The 16785-nt window shown below is 41.4% G+C and overlaps 1 protein-coding gene and 1 non-coding gene across 2 annotated transcripts in view; one reads left to right on the top strand and one right to left on the bottom strand.

Moving 5' to 3' along the window:
* The window catches only part of TOP3A (topoisomerase 3alpha), a 493378-nt gene that overhangs the window by 169115 nt on the left and 307478 nt on the right, over positions 1 to 16785 (bottom strand). The gene's annotated exons all lie outside the window — the stretch shown is intronic.
* LOC149180648 (U1 spliceosomal RNA) lies at positions 2491 to 2649 on the top strand. Its single transcript, XR_016257858.1, has one exon. It is a non-coding gene; the product is annotated as a U1 spliceosomal RNA (small nuclear RNA).

Here is a 16785-nt window from a genome sequence, read left to right as displayed (position 1 = left end):
TCGATCACAAGGTACATCGGTAACATACCCGTCATACCTTAACCTGACTATTACATTTAAGGGGTCATATATATTTATGTCCCGAATATATTACTGGGATGAGGATTTAATCCATAAAAGAAGGATTGGTTCCTTTCCTTACTAGCCTAAAACCTAGGAAGAAAAAATGATGTGTTCCATAAGGTCCATGTCTCATTATGACAAACGCAGAATTTTCGCCTTCTTATTCTGATCTAGAATTTACTGATATCTCTGCATAGTCTATTGTGCAGAAATACTTAATAAAATTTGTTATATAATTATGAATAATGCACATTTTCCACAGACAGAATTTGGAAAATCTCATACTATGTAGAATAGGTCTATATGGTTGAATGGCCCAATACAAGTTCCCCGCGCAACCTGTGTCACGGTGAGACTGAGTATTGGTTTGGATTTTATGGTCCTTTAACCTCCCTCCTGCATGAGGACGGCCATTTACCACTGATTAATACCAATATATTATAAACCAGTTTAAGAATGGATTATTATCAATAAGTTTTGGTCATATACCTTTAACATTTTGTTTTAAAGCATTGTTTAATTAGTACATTTTCTATGTAAGAGGTATATTTTAAAATATAGAGATAGTAGTGAAGTTTAAACAACTACTGGAGTTTTATTGCTTTTAAGATATTGAGATAGTCTGCAATCCAGTGAAAGTGAGAAAATGGGATTTACTACTATCAACTTTTGCAGGCAACGGAATCTATTTTAAATGAAAATGTAATTTTTTATAGAAGTTTATGTGGTGGTAAAGAAATCATGCTTGACAATTATCCACCATTATATCTAGCTTTTGAAGATATGCCATCTATTTGAGCATAAGGTCCCACTGTTGTCTTGAACCTCACACGTTTGGAAGCTGCCATTGACATATGCAAATGGAATCAAAAGGAACCAAAATTGGCAAGGTAACAAATGACTGCAAAATAAAGCTGCTCTTTTTCACAAAACTTACAAAGACCTAGTTACAGAATATAAGTGCGTATGTGTCTTTTAAATAGTGCGAGATAACAGTTTCTATTAAATGGACCTTATCCTAACTTCAAAATGTTTCTTGTACTAACTTCAAAAAATCTCTTACTATATATAATAAAAAAAAAACTGTGAAAAAAAACTTGTACCTACTGATACTCTTACAGAAACTTATTTTCAACATTAAGACCATAAAACTACATTTTGAATCATATATGCTAGTCAGCAGAAGAAAATTATTGATCAGAGATAACTATACTAAAATAAATTTCAAAGATAGCACCACAGAGGAGTCAGGACTCACTTTGTACCTTGGTACCTATCACCTATAATTGAAATTGGCTACCAAACGAGCAATGAGACCATAATCAATTTCCATTTCAAAGGTATAATTTGTGAGCTCTTTACTGTTTAAATAATACCTCAAATAATTTCACTACAATTTCTGCCAAGTGAGTTGTGCTGTGTGACCATACTGGTACTAAAATTTAAATGCAACGGTAGCTACATAACTGTATCACATTTTCTAACACTTTTTAACCCTCAGTCATGCCCAATTCCATTTCCAACTTGGAGACCCGGCTTCTGTCACTTGATGAATTGTCCCAAACCTTTTACAAGTGAACTCGTTTCCTGTTTTCTCTATACTTATCCGTTATTTCATGTTGTTGTATTCAAGTTATATTAAAATCTAGACCTGGTCAATTTACTGGATAAGATCCTTTCATCAGCATCTAAAACTTAAAAATCTAGGCTCAATCGTTATATTCATTCATTTCCACACATTATTTTGATTGTCCATTAGTATTGAGCATCTGTATCTAAGATTTTATGTTCAGTTGTACAAAAATTATGTGCCACCCTTCAAGTTATGAATTGATTTGCCAAAGAACTTCTGGTAAAACACTAACTCAACCTAACAATTAAAAGGAAATTGTAAGTATCACTTATAAATCAAATGTGTATGAATTACATGATGGAAGAATCTCATGTACAGAATGATATAGTTATGTGAAATCACTTCTTTCCTAATTTCTATGGGATATCTGGGGTCTTTACAGATCATTGTTTTAGAAATTACATTCCCCAGATATATATACGTATAGCGTTGAGACCATCATCATAGTCGGAACGTAATAATACCATACAGGGACTGCTTTTAGCAGAGACAGTCATACGTAATATAGAGTGCATGTAACAATAAAGAAATTGAGCGTATACGAATCTGTAACGCAAAAATAGATGGAGGAATCGATGAATTTCAACAACGAAACTCTGCAATCCTTTAAAAAAAAACCCTCAACACCCAAACTAGATTGCGCCTTGCCCTCATGACCCTTTTATTCCAGTCATAACGTAGCTGTAGCGGAAGTCTCTGAAACAGATGCGTTTAAAGAGTAAATAATTAAGATATCAATTTTCCCGCATTCTTTCTCAGATTCTACTTTTGACGATGAATCTGGACGGATCCAGCTGCTGGAAAGGGCGGGGTCAATCGATGATCGTGAAGGTCGATGGCCTAGGAAGGCCACCTCCGTTGCACTTTGGGAGGGGTTTACCTAGCATCTCCCACTGAGGAGAGTGCACGACATAATTTGCGGCAGCGGTGGCTCGCGTTCGCGCGGCCTCCACACTATACTAAGAACAAAATGCGACAGACTGTCTACACGGACGTGATCTAGCATCTGGTAAGTCGAAATTAAGGCTATATGAGGAAAACGAACGCCGGATTCGAACTTCCGAAATATCCAAAAGAAGCAATCCGGCACTCCCGAGGGTATTTCAAGACCGATTGTCATGACCACTACAGCATATTCATTTATGTAAGAGCCGTGGTTACACCCTCCCCTGTTTCTTTCCGTAATGGCCGCTTCCTCTTCGAATTTGGACGACGATATTGTGGTCTTGGAGGTTCGATCTCCCGAAGCCTGTTTCGATGGTAGCGTCGGCATAGAGAGGCGAATTTCAGAAATCGATGCGTGGGAATTACAGAACGAGGAACTTTTCATTCCGCCAGAAAACGATAGAATCGATGCCAGATACGGATTTGTAACGGCCGTGACGAGAAATTGCAAGAATTTGAGATTTCAAGAGCGTGTTTTACAGGTGTAGGCCAATAAGGTGCCGCAGAGTTTAAAACTGGCTCTGATACCATGTGTAATAACCAATCCAACACAGAAACTAAAACCTGAAATACAAACACAGAACTATAACCTGAAATACGGAAGCCTGAACATTAAATCGGTACATACCTTAACTGCTGCTGATCCTGCTTCTGTCTGGTGAATCTGCTGCTGGTGATGCTGTGGTTAATTTGATTCAATTTTCGAGAGGCCAATACCTCCCAACCGGACCGAGCAAACCTGGCTGCTCAATCCAGAAAGCTTCTCCACAGAAGCTCTCTGTCCCTCCGTGCCCAAAGCCTCAGACCACTCAAAGCTCTTCAATGGATAGTCCCGCTTCTCCCAACTTACTCTGGTAAAATTATGCCTCTCCTCCTCTGCCCTTTTCTCCGGTTTTTTCCCCCCCCACTTCAGGTTCAGGCCTCCGCTATTTATTCCCTGGCCTGGCGGTGGCCGCCCTCCCATTTGCAGCCACCGCCTCCCACGCATTCATGGCTCTCCGATCTTTCTTGCTGTCCTTGCTGTCCTTGGCGCTCAGTAATAACTATTTATCTGGTTCCACCCACTTTATTAATGGTTGGGATACGTATAGATTTTTAGGGCAGCTGATATTTACATTATAACATTTCCAGCCTACGTATCAGTTTTATAACTGATACCTTTATAACTTACATTATAATGTTATAAAGTTTAATGATACATTGTATAACGTTTGTATTATAAATGTTATAAAGTTTTAAGATATATATATTATAACATTTAAATAATATATGATATAAAGTTAAGTAATATGTCTTATAACATTTCTTTATATATGTTATATAAGTTTAATGATATGTTTTATAAATTCATATTATAAAGTCTAACCATATACTTTATAAAATTTAATACATATATATAAATATATATATTTATAAGGTTTTTTTTTAAAGTCTAAAATTTTATTAATGGGTTGTTACAATGCTTGTCCATTGAGACAAACCCAAGTACACCATTCTATTATCCATTGTATTTTGCCCTCAAAGAAGTAATAAAATGGCTCAGAAGTTCCTTATTTCCGGCATTTCTATGGGTGTTTAATGTGTATTTCGTTTTTACATTTTGTTGAACAGATTATTTGTTTTATATCACTTGTCTTCCTATTTAGGAACATTACAGTGGTATCAAAGACTAGTTCTTGGCTCAGTTGTGGGGATTTTATCCTATGAGAGAAGCTGATCAACAAAACATCACATACCGAAGGCAGAGCTACCGGAGCAGAGAAAGAGAGCTAGAGATTACTCTAGACACGGAGGACAGAGGGAAAGCAATGGTAGAAGAGGAGGACATGGTGGAACCCAAGCAAGAGAGGCTTTCGACAGCCTCCTAAGAGCCCTGAATGACTTAGCCAACGACCAAAAAGATACGCTGGAAGAGACAAAGATGCAGAATAGAGAGAAGACCACTCCTAGAGGGTTTCTATTTGGGGAAACTTCTGGAGCCTCTCAGCCATTCAATCACCCCTCGCCAGCAACGCATCACCCATCAGCTAGTCGGCCAACTCGTGCCACACTGCCCTCTTTCATACCAGTGGCACAAATCGAACCAACAAAGGGTGAAGACCCCATTCAGATGGAAGATTATTTCAAAGTGGCAATCTACGGATGCAGACTTCAGTGAAGCACTCTCATTCAGAGATTTTTGCAAGCTCAAGCAGAGTGAGAAGAACAAGGGTTATGGAGGACAAGGAACCCAGAACTATGAGTTGCAAAGGACCATAGGGAGGATGTACTTCCCTACTTTCAATGGCTCTACCAAGTGTACGGCTAGGGCCTAGGTTGAGAAGATGGACACCTACTTCCAGCTCAATCGAATGACAGAACAAGAATCCATCAAGATGGCCACACTGCACATGGAGGGGAGAGCCCATGAATGGTGGTTTCATGGCTTGGCCACCCTAGGGCATGGCAATGTGGCTTCTTATGAGGATTTCACCAAGAGAGCAGTGGGGCGTTTTGATCAGAGAGATCCAGACGCCCATTTCAGAGAGCTGACCCAATTGCGCCAGACTGGCAACCTGGAGCAGTACATCTCAGAGTTTCTACGAGTGTCAATGATGGTTCCAAATCTATCAGAGGCTAGGAGGGTATATACCTTCATTGAGGGCTTACTTGAGCCCTTGCGTGGACTGGTGAAGTCACGCAGACCCTCCACGATGCAGGAGGCAGTTTTGTGCACTAGAGATCTACAGGGGGCCATCCCCAAGACTACAGCGCCTTTTCTTGCATGGACACCTTTTCCACATAAGGCGCCATGAGGTAGACCTCCACCTCAGAGGACCACACAAGGGCGAGGGCAGTTAGATGATAAGACATGAAAGGACCTCGAGAGAAGGAAGTTGTGCTTCACATGCAGGTAGCTCTGGGTACTAGGACATCGGTGCACTGTCGGCAGAGCACACCATATTGAGGTCATTTCAAACAGTGACCAGGAGGACGAGGTGGAGTAGGAGTGTGGTGTGGGAGATGGTGAGAGTCCGACAGATAGAGGGCCACCACCACCACCTCCACAGGGAGGGGCATCCCTTGCCCCATCCGGGGGAGTCCTTCCTTCCTTATGCAGGGTTCCCAAATTTTTACATTAAGGATCAGAGGCACAGTACAAGGGAAACGGGTGTCAGTCCTAGTTGACAGTGGGGCTACCCACAACTTCATATATGCCCAGTTAGTTCAGAGGAGGGGCCTCACCACAACTGAGTTTAAGGGCTTTTCAATCCTAGTACTAGGTGACCGCACCATACAATGCACTTGATATGTTCCTGCCTTGACCGTAGTTATGGGGAACTACTCGATGACAGACCATTTCTTTGTGGTCAATGTGCCAGACACCAGTGTGGTGATGGGTGTCCAGTGGATGTACTCCCTTAGGCGAGTCACAACAAATTGGAGGAAGCCAAAGATGGAGTTTATTGGGTCGGATGGCAAATTGGTATTTCTCAGAGGCATGTAGTCCTATCCACCTCAGACAGTCTCAACCCACAGGATGGAGGCAGATCTGCGACATGGGGGTATTGGATGGGCAGTTGAGCTAAGGATTTCTTAGGTTGGGGGATAGGCCCAACCACCACCACCAGACATACAAGCATTGCTAGACAAATACATAGTTGTGTTTGGGGACATTCCACTAGGGCAGCCACCAGACATGGGATTCGAGCACACTATTGAGTTGGATTCAAGTGTGCAGGCGGTGATCACCAACCCTTATAGGCATCCCAAGGCCTATAATGATGAGATAGAGAAGGCCATTTAGGAGTTGTTAGCATTGGGCTATATCAGGCCAAGTCCCAGTTCCTTCGCTTCTTAGTAGTACTAGTGAAGAAGAAGGATGGAACCCTTCACATGTGTATTTACTACCGGGCCCTCAACTGGAAGACGTTGAAGAACCAGTACCACATTCCCTGCATAGATGAGTTGATGGATGAGCTTAGAGGAGGCAAATACTTCTCTAAGATCAATCTGCATTCTGGGTACCACTGGATGAGGGTGAGGGATCACGATATCCCTAAGAGATCTTTCTGGTGCCACTATGGGAACTTCAAGTTCCTGGTCATGCCATTTGGGCTGACCAACACTCCGACCACTTTCCAGTCATGCATGAACCATGTCTTCCGGGGACAGTTGAGGAGGTTTGTGCTGGTTTTCTTTGATGACATTCTGATTTACAGCCAGACATGGGAGGAGCATCTCTAGCACTTGGAGGAGGTACTACGCATCCTATTGGAGCAACAATTTTATGCCAAACTATCCAAGTGCGAGTTTGGCTTGACAAAGATGCCCTACCTACGGCATATCATCAGTGTTGATGGGGTGAAGGTCAATGAGGAGAAGATACGGGCCATCCGAGACTGGCTAGTACCACGAGATGTGACTGCATTGAGGGCCTTCTTGGGCATTTGCACCTACTACAGGAAGTTTGTCAAGGGGTTCTCACAGCTGGCAACACCCCTAACCGATTTGACCAAGAGAGGGGCTTTCACATGGACTGATGAAGCACAGGTTAACGTTGATCGCCTCAAGGAGGTGATGAGCAGTTGCCTAGTCTTGACACTTCCAGATTTTTCCCAGCCTTTCACCATGGAGTGTGATGCATCCGAGGTCAGAGTTGGAGCAGTTTTTTCATAGGATGGGCATCCCATTACTTTTGAGAGTCGGAAGCTCCTACCACATGAGCTGTCATATTCAATATATGACAAAGAGATGTTGGCCATCATGCATGCATTGGCCAACTTTCGACAGTACTTGGTGGGAAACAAGTTTTGGGTGAAGACTGATCACAACAGTCTTCGTCACTTCATGGGGCACCAAGACCTCAATGACAGGTAGCAAATATGGGTCAGCGAGGTGTAGGCCTATGACTTCGACATAGAGTATGTGCGGGGAAACCACAATGTGGTGGTCGATGCTCTATCTCAGAGACCGGTTGGTTTATCCCTCATGAACATCTTCCATGATTGGAAGGCTCAGCTATTGGTGGAGTACTCCAAGGACTGGAGGGCATGCGAGATCTTGGAGGGTACTCATGCAGATGAGCATTACCGAGTGATGGATGAGGTCATATATTACAAGGGGCACATTTTCCTGGTACCCAACTCGCAGTTGAGAGAGAGGGTGCTCCAAGCAGCACATGACTTGCCATTATCCAGGCACCAGGGGTTCCAGAAGACATATACGACAGTCGGGTAGAGATTCACATGGAAGGGCCTCAAGGAGGACGTGTTGAAGCATGTACATGAGTGTGAGGCATGTCAGCGGAACAAAGGGGAGTTGATTTACCCTGTAGGATTGCTACAGCCACTTCCCATCCCCAAGGGGACATGGGAAAGTATATCTATGGATTTCATCACAGGGCTCCCCACAGTGCAGAGGAAGGACTGCATCTATGTAGTGGTCAACAGGTTGACCAAATATACCCACTTTTTCGCCATCCCCACCAGATACACGGTTGCACAGGTTGCAGAATTGTTCTTTCGGGAGATTTTCAATTGCACAAGCTCCCCAAGAACATTGTGAGTGATAGGGACAACAGGTTCATGCGAGGTTTTTGCGAGGAAATTTTCAGATTGGTCAGGACCGAGCCCACTCCTAACACCAGCTACCACCCTCAAACAGATGGTCAGATTGAGAGGGTTAATCAGTCGCTGGAAGGGTACCTGAGGAACTACATGACCTGTCAGCAGAGGGCTTGGATTCGGTGGTTGCATTTGGGCAAGTACTGCAACAACACCACCCACCACATTTCCATTGGTATGACTCCTTTTCGTGCTTTGTATAGATATAATGCATTATCTTTTGTTGACATTGTTTTTGGAGACACTCGAGCCCCAAAGGCCAAAGATTGGGTCCAAGAGAGCCAAGACATCCTTAAGGCTCTCAAGGATAACTGGTGACAACCTAAAACCAGCAAAAGGTGTACGCAGATCAGCACAGGACAAAGAGGCATTTTGAGGAGGGAGACTTAGTGTACCTCCGGCTACAGCCTTACAGGCAGGCCACGCTGAAGCAGAAGGGGGCCGAGAAGCTACAACCCCGCTTCTATGGGCCATACCAGATGATCAGACGAGTTCAGTGGCCTATGAGCTAGAGTTTCCTCTAGGGAGCAAGACCCACAATGTATTTCATGTCTCATGCCTTAAAAGGTGTTGGGACAATAGGTGACAGCAGCAGCATATTTACCCCCACTGGATGATAACGACCACTTGGTTTTCGAACCTGAGGCCATCTTGGAGAGCAAGGAAAGGAAACTGAGGAGTAGGACCATCAAGGAGTTCTTGGTGCGTTGGAAGAACATGCCAAACGAGGATGCCACCTGGGAGGGTGAGCATATTTTGGAGCACCCAGCTTTGAGGTTGCTTGAGGGCAAGCAACATTTGGGAGGGGAGGACTGTCATGTCTCTTCTCAAATACATTTGTGACAGGGTGTTGCTACACAATTTTGCACAATTTTGGCTAAGGAAAAGAACCCAACATTTTCGACTTATGGACTTAGGGGGAAATTCGACTTTATTTTGTTGCTAGTGGAATGTGGAGGCCACCCACATGTGAATTCGAACTTGGCTTGGAGGGAATTCGAATAGCTGGATGGAGGGGCCCACATGTGGTAAGGAAGGCCCAAGGAGATAAAAGGAGGAGGAAGCTCTCATTTGGATTCATTATTACACCTTGCAAATCGAAATTACTTGATCGTTCGCTCTATTGTTTAATTGAGTCAACTAGTTGTTTAAACACAAATCTCTCAAGCAGGGGATTCAACATTTCCTTCAAGGGACCTTCCATGCCCGCCCTAATGATGCAGTTCCATAAGCATTTTCAAGAGATCCAAGAGTTTGTTTCAGCACTACCATTCAGTCATATACAGGGAGTGTGTATTTTTGGGATATCTAGAGAATACGCAAGAGGAGTTGGAGTCACCATTGATCAGCCATTTGCCGAAAGAGTTAGAGGATTGGGAGAGAAGCAGTAGGCCATCATTTCTTGAGAGTGTTGCAGCGAACAAAGCCAGCGTCCTAGCAGTTCGAATTATTAGGCTTGGGGACATCACAAAGCGTTAGTCCAGCATTTTTTTGGAGCTTAGGAGTAGGTGCTATAGGTCGGAAGCCCATCCGGGAAGTCAGGGGATTTGTAGTAGGGGTCAACCCAGCACTTTGGGACATTTTCAAGGAGGATTTACAGGCAGATCCAAGCAGGCCGAGTTTTGTAGTTGCAACTAAAGTTGGGCTCCTTGGGGGTCGAATTTCAGACGTCTAAACCAGCGAAATTCCTTCGTGTGTTTTTCTGGGTTTAGGCCAAGGACTCTGGGGCTAAAATCTTATAATTTTCTGAGCAAAAGAAGTGGACTTTCTAGCCATTCGAACTTAGCAAAAAAGACATTTTTCTAGGCAGCACAGTGCAGATCGGTGCAGCAGTTGGAGGAGTCATCGGTTTAGCCATTTCTCACCTGGGTTTGGTCATGTTTGTCCATTGAGACAAGCCCAGGTGCACCATTCTATTATCCATTATATTTTACCCTCAAAAAAGTAATAAAATGGCTCAAAAGTTCCTTATTTCCAGCATTTCTATGGGTGGTTAATGTGTATTTCGTTTTTACATTTTGTTGAACAGATTATTTGCTTTATATCACTTGTATTCCTATTTAGAAACATTACATCACCTCTTTGGGGTATAATATAAAATATATGTACACTTATGTGCCTTTGAATCTATTAATTTTCTCCACGTAAAAATTAAAACGTACCATTCACATATAGAGATTTTGTATTCCTTTTGTTCTTCTTTTACCTTGAAAATACCATGGAAAATTACCATGGGTTGCTAAAACCACGAGCTTGTAAACCGCTTAATGAAGAATCAAGGTAATCTTATCTACTTGTTCTTTTCTTGCGTATAGTTTTAAATATATTTGGAAAGATTCCCTTTTCACTTTATCATGCACTTTTTATGAATAATATAGAACAATTTTATATATATGAAAGTTCTCCTTCAAATTTTACATCAAATTATTTTTTTTATAGAATCATTGAAATGTCAATGGCCAAAGGTCTTATTTTCTTTTTCGTTTTTATATAATTTTTTTAGGGCCAAAGTGTCATGTCCCCATTTTTATTCTTCTTCATAGTACAGACAGGGTGGACTTCTAGGACAGGGGATGACCAGGTTAGTGGAGATGGTTTATGTCATCGGGTGTCCCGATGGAGTTTTGAGGAGTTCTTATGGAATTTGATGGCATTCGCTTGGCATATTCCATCATCAGCACAAGTTGTCTTTCGTTCTGTTGCATTCCGACAACTTTCAAAAATCACCATTGTTAATGGGTATAACTTAATTAATTATGCTCGAGGTGGCATTCCCGGGTGATTAATTGATGGAACACCTCAGTGTAATAGTTCGTTGGAACCGAAACGAGAAGATCTACATGATGGGACTTTTGGATGTGAATTCAGTGACCTGAGGAAACATGGTGGACAATTTACCCTTTTCCCGCATTAAAAAGAATATTTTAATTAAAATAAAAGAGGGAAAAGTGCTCCATGACTAAAATAATAATAAAATAGAAGGTTCTAGACGAGTCCATAAGATTTATAAAAGAGGAGGAAGAGGCCATTGCAGGACATCTTGGATTTTGATATTGTTTCTTGTATGAGAGGTTGAGAACCCGATTCTCTACTCCATTGGTAGCCCTAGGACGAAAACCCTTGGGTGATTTAGTGAGATTGAGCGAGTACCCATCTCCCCTTGGTGAGTTCATCCAGAACTCACAAGAGAGCTTAACAGTGACAGATTGGTTCATTTTTGGTGGAGGGCCCGTGCAACATTGGAGCAGATCCCTGAGGCCAGTGCTATCTCAGTTATCTCAACTATTTTTGTTATTCCAACATGTAAAACCCCAGTTTATACAATATAATAAAAGTTGAGATTATTTTTGCTCATTGTATGATTGATTTGCATGCATTCTCTTGTTCTATTTTACATGGGAATCTTTTGTTTATGAATGGAATTTATCTGAACTATTTATGAGTTAAAATTTTGAGAAAACCCCAAATCGTTCCATTTGGGACATTACAGTGGTATCAGAACATCGAATTTGCCTCAAAGTGCGAGCTTTCAGTTTTAATTGCAAATTGTCGAAGATCTGTTTTGGAAGGGGCCAACGTCATCATTTTGTTACCAAAAAAAAAAAATTGTTTTGGCACTAACTATTCTACAAATTCCTGCTGAGTTTGTTGGCAACTCAAAATCATTCAACAAATCTGATAGCCAAATTAAAAGGGCCCAATTATTATCTCATGTTTCTGTGAAGGCGTGGAGCAATTTTGTGAAGGGTCGTAAGATTCACCCATCTTGTAGAGCCCGAAATTTTACTTTGAATAAGGTTGGTTGTTGACAGCCATGGTTGTGTTGACCCGACGTGAAATCTCACCATATTGAAAAGTTTAAAAAATCGTCGATCAAAAGGGCCGAATGTATAGTTGAATTATTAAAGGGGCAACAAAGGAGCGACTTAGTAACTGGATTCGTCCTAAACCCCCCACGAGTCCGAATCCTGCAAATCGGACACGATTCGCTAGGAATTCGAATCCTAGAACTAGATACAACATGTTCGTACGGGATTCGTACGAATCCCATACAAACACATCGTGTCCCAATTCTGGGATTTGAATCCCCTAAAACTGCTTGCTATTGAGGCACACTTATGTCTATTTTTGCTTGTCAACCAAGTCTGATTTTTCCTTTAGATGATACCGACGTGCTGCAACAACACTTTGAGCTTAGCTGACTTCGTAAATTTTCATGTTTGATCTATCAAAGAACTCAGAGATGAAATTATTATGTCCACTTATAGAATTTCCAAACCCTAGAATCTGAGAAATACTAAGCATTTCTTAAGACAATAAAGTGAAGGAACAATACACAGTACTTGGTGAGATTTCCCTGGAGATACAGCATTGCCTTAAATCCAATAGCTTTGAAATAAGATGATACCAGCATAACAGTTCAGATCATTGGAATCTTGTTCTAGAGACAAAATATTGTTTGCCATTGCCAGAACTGATGTTAGACTTGCTAGGAATCATCTGTTTGGAGCTTCCAAATATGGTATTAAGTGTGAAATATTTCCAAGTTCTATAAGCAGGCATTGTTGTGAGAGGTTAAAGATTTTAAGTAGTGAGGATAATATTTTTTCCTTATTGAAACTCGCTATGAAGTTTCCTAAAGGCAAAAGCCAAATTCTAGTGTAAAACTTATTGATTTGAAAACTCAAGTAATAGGAGGAGGAGGATGCAGAGGAGAGCAGTGGTGACCATGATGATTGGGACATTGACGCTGATTCTGATGATGACTCTGAGGATCGATGACTACTTATTGCCTTGAGACTTGTATACCTGTAGTTGTTTTATATTTTCTATTTCTATTTGCCATTGGCATTGCACCAACACTACCTATGTAACACATTTTGATTTGATGACTTAATGAGAAAACTACAGCTGTCAGTGTCTTTATCTTACTATCTTGTAGTTGTAAGTTGTCTTTCATTTAATCATGATTTATGTGACCACTGACATGTATTGGAATTTTGTATGTACTATGCATGCTATAGATGAAGATCTACGTTTGAAATCAATGAATTTGTATCATTAATTAGAATTTGTGTAAGAAATATCTAATTCTTAATATATATATATATATATATATATATATATATATATATATATATATATATATATATATATATATATATATATATATATATAATAGATTAATATATAACAAGTCCTATGTGTCCTGTTCCGGGGGGTCAACGTGTCCGAATCCGACACTTGAATGCCTGTATCCTACGAATCCCGAATCCCCGTGTCAAGTGACTTAGACGAGCGGGTATTATTAAATCAATTTTGATAGGCATATATCATGGGCCAAGCACTTTGAGGTCGTGACTACATGCATGCTTTCAATACAACGTGGATATAAGCCGGAGAAATATGTAATTAGACTGCAAGTGTTGTGCGACGAATATGCCTGTCTGTTGAAGTGCGGATGGTTAAGTTGAGTCATTAAATGCTGGACGCAGAGGAACCTATAGCTGACGTTCATCCATAGACAAATATTCAGCAAAAATTGCAATTGACAGGTTAAAATTTTCTGGAAAGTAAGGTGCGCACTATTCTCAGAGCTGAGCCCACTTAATTATAAACCCGAATAATTTGTGAACCTAAGCATAGAGGCCATACTCAACTATTTTTTTGTGAAGATGGGCCCACTTAAAATAAACACTAGCGAAGATTTTATGAAACTTCCGCTGCTATGATCGAGCTGAAATGCCAATTCACGTGATCGCAAGGAGAGAGTTCTTTCTCGGGGCCAAGCTCGTGTTTACAAGGACAGTTTTTCACATTGTTGTTTCGAGAAAAAATTGACGGGTGAAGTTAAGGCGAATTCCATCGTCAGGGCAGAATTGACATCCCTGTAACAGAACGTCAAACCCGTGAATGGAGAGACAAGTGGATTTATGTGGGATTTGAAGGACGTAGTAGGAGAAACGCCGACGCAAGGGAATATGCCAGCTCTGTCAATCGAATCCAGTGATCGAAGGAACCAAGAAATCGATCTAAGTGTGCACGTGAAAGGAATTTTTGTCTTAGTCACCGGTGCAATTGGGCGGCGGCTGTGTCACCGAACCTCTCGTCACTGCCACGATGAAGGAAAGTCGTGCAAATTAGAAATCAAGTTTTGCGCAGACCGAAGTTGGTTGTGGAAATAGCGGATGTGAGTGGCCATAGGGCCAAATTTGCTGACGGCGAAGTATATCGTTGAGTTTCATTTTGGTCAGCGCACATTGTCATGAGACAAAATTTACACCAATAGACTTAACCACAAAGGGTGTCGATTTGAAATGCATGTGGGGAAAGGCATGGGCCAATGTGAGCTTTTGTCAAAAGAAAAAGGTAAAAAAACCCAGAATTTGTCTGCAGCAACACCCAATTCGTTGTTCAAAAGCATTGATATGTGCGTTGTTTTGAGCAGTAAGGTTAGCCGAAGTATTTGCCAAGTTTGCAGGATCATATTAGTGGTTGGACAAGATTAACACTGTCATGGACATGAAATATTTACTATTAACCATAAAAGAACGGTGAAGCGGTCGACTATTATTTGCAGAGAACCACATTAGCAATTTGAAGCGCCCAGATTAAAGATTACAAGGAACACGAAATCTGTATCTTATGACAGATTGCCATACGACTCTTTGCGGGCCAAATCTGAGACTGGTGCCAAGCGTATTCACTGTCAAGTCAGGTTTTTTTTCTTTTTAAGCTAGTTCAAATTGGATATTCCTGCACTCTTCACACAGGTGTTAAAGGCGTTCATTTCCATGAGACTGGGTCATATTCCAGAGGAGAAACACGGCACATACAATTCCAAGCAAGATTCAAGCTCGAGGTTGTTATTCCTGGAAGGCATCATCATTTGAGCGCATTAATGTTGTAGCAAGACTCTTTTGATCAAAGTACATAGTACGTTGAAGCAGGTCAACCCTTGCCACCTTTTGCTGAGTTCAGAATGCTGAAAGACGGGTTTTCACATCATCAACGATAGAAACTGATATATATTTCATACCTCAAATCAAGTTCCATTGTTCCTTCATTTATAAACCCAACTGAAATGTAATTCTCAGAATTGTGAAAGTTCCAAAATTCTAGTTACCATTTTTCTTGTTTATCCGTGCTTGTATCATTCTAGAAACTTTGACACAAACCCAGAAATTGTTGAAATTTATGAAAACTGAAGGGAAGGGAATTTTACAATGACCAAACTCAAAAAAAGCAGTGGCCTCATTATCACAAACATTATTGTCATCATTGGACTAAACCATGGAGGAACTACTAAACAAATTGAGAAGATTAACCACAGAAATTGGTTCCTTGAACCACCATGCATCATTAGACTAGAAAACAAAACTGAACAACAAACCTTTGTCAAAAAGGATCTATGCCATTCTTCCAAAAGAACCACCAAGAGATGTGCAGAAGGGGCAGGAAATAGGACACAAAATCTTTTCACTTGGGACAGAATTGAAACACATGAGGGTCACAGTGAAATTCCTTTTCAAACTAGATGAATTGGATGCACTTCTTTGCGAAGTGAACCAATTAGAAGGGAATAAGTTGTTGTGGGCTTTGAAACCCGCCATGTTCGCTTTAATACAACCCAAGTTTTTGGAGTACCAATGTGAAGGGGTCACACTTCCAGTTGCCTCTTGTCTTAGTAGCATCATGATGCTGACCACCCCAATAGCTCCTTACAATGATGATGTTATGAGGAAAGTCTCTGAGCTAATGATAGAAACTTTCCGAGACTTGGACAACAGTGCAGGCTCTACTTTTGGGAATAAGCTTGATATCTTAGGAGACATGGCCATGACTAGAACTTATGAAGGCATGTTTGATCTTGAGTGCGATGATCTTATCTTGCAGATGTTCCAATGTTTCTTCAACATTAGGAAACATCATTCTGACACAAACATAAGACAAATGCAGTCCATCTTGTCATCATGTATGAGAGGCCGTGATGCCATTTGCCAAGACTTATAGTCTCGATTGTTGTGTGTTTGGAGGAGAGAGAAGTTGGTCTCACATGCTACTTATGAGCTAGCTGAAAGGTTGGTTGGGCAGAACAATGGATACTAAGGAGATAGTTGACTAGGGAGGAGTTGCTCAAGTTTGGTGGATCATGCAGTAGGAATGAGCTGAGGAGGAAGGGACTTTGCTTCATTTGCAGGGGACCTTAGGGCCTGACCACTCATGCTTGAGTGATGTTGGGGCGATGACAGAGGTAGAGCAGGAGGAGATTCCTTTTGACTTTCAAGTCGAGGACTCTTCTTTGGACGAGTCCATGGGTTCATACGATGATACCGCTGAGGAGCACGAGCAATCATGGGGAGTTGATGTCAATAGTCTAGATGTACATCCATGTGTGGTAGAGGAGTATGACGAGCAGTTGATTGTTCCCATGTGGGAAGGAGATCTGGGAGCAGATGAGCGACTGGTGATTCAGCATAGGGAGCAAGAGACAAATGACACACCCAGTGTGCAGGATGGACTGCTTTTGGAGAGTCA

Source organism: Pinus tabuliformis, chromosome 3_2 (assembly GCF_031772625.1).
Source record: "Pinus tabuliformis cultivar Carrire ecotype Pingquan chromosome 3_2, CPIR1, whole genome shotgun sequence".
Classification (NCBI taxonomy): domain Eukaryota; kingdom Viridiplantae; phylum Streptophyta; class Pinopsida; order Pinales; family Pinaceae; genus Pinus; species Pinus tabuliformis.
Note: the sequence above shows the minus strand (reverse complement) of the source record. Positions and strands in the feature narration are given on the sequence as shown.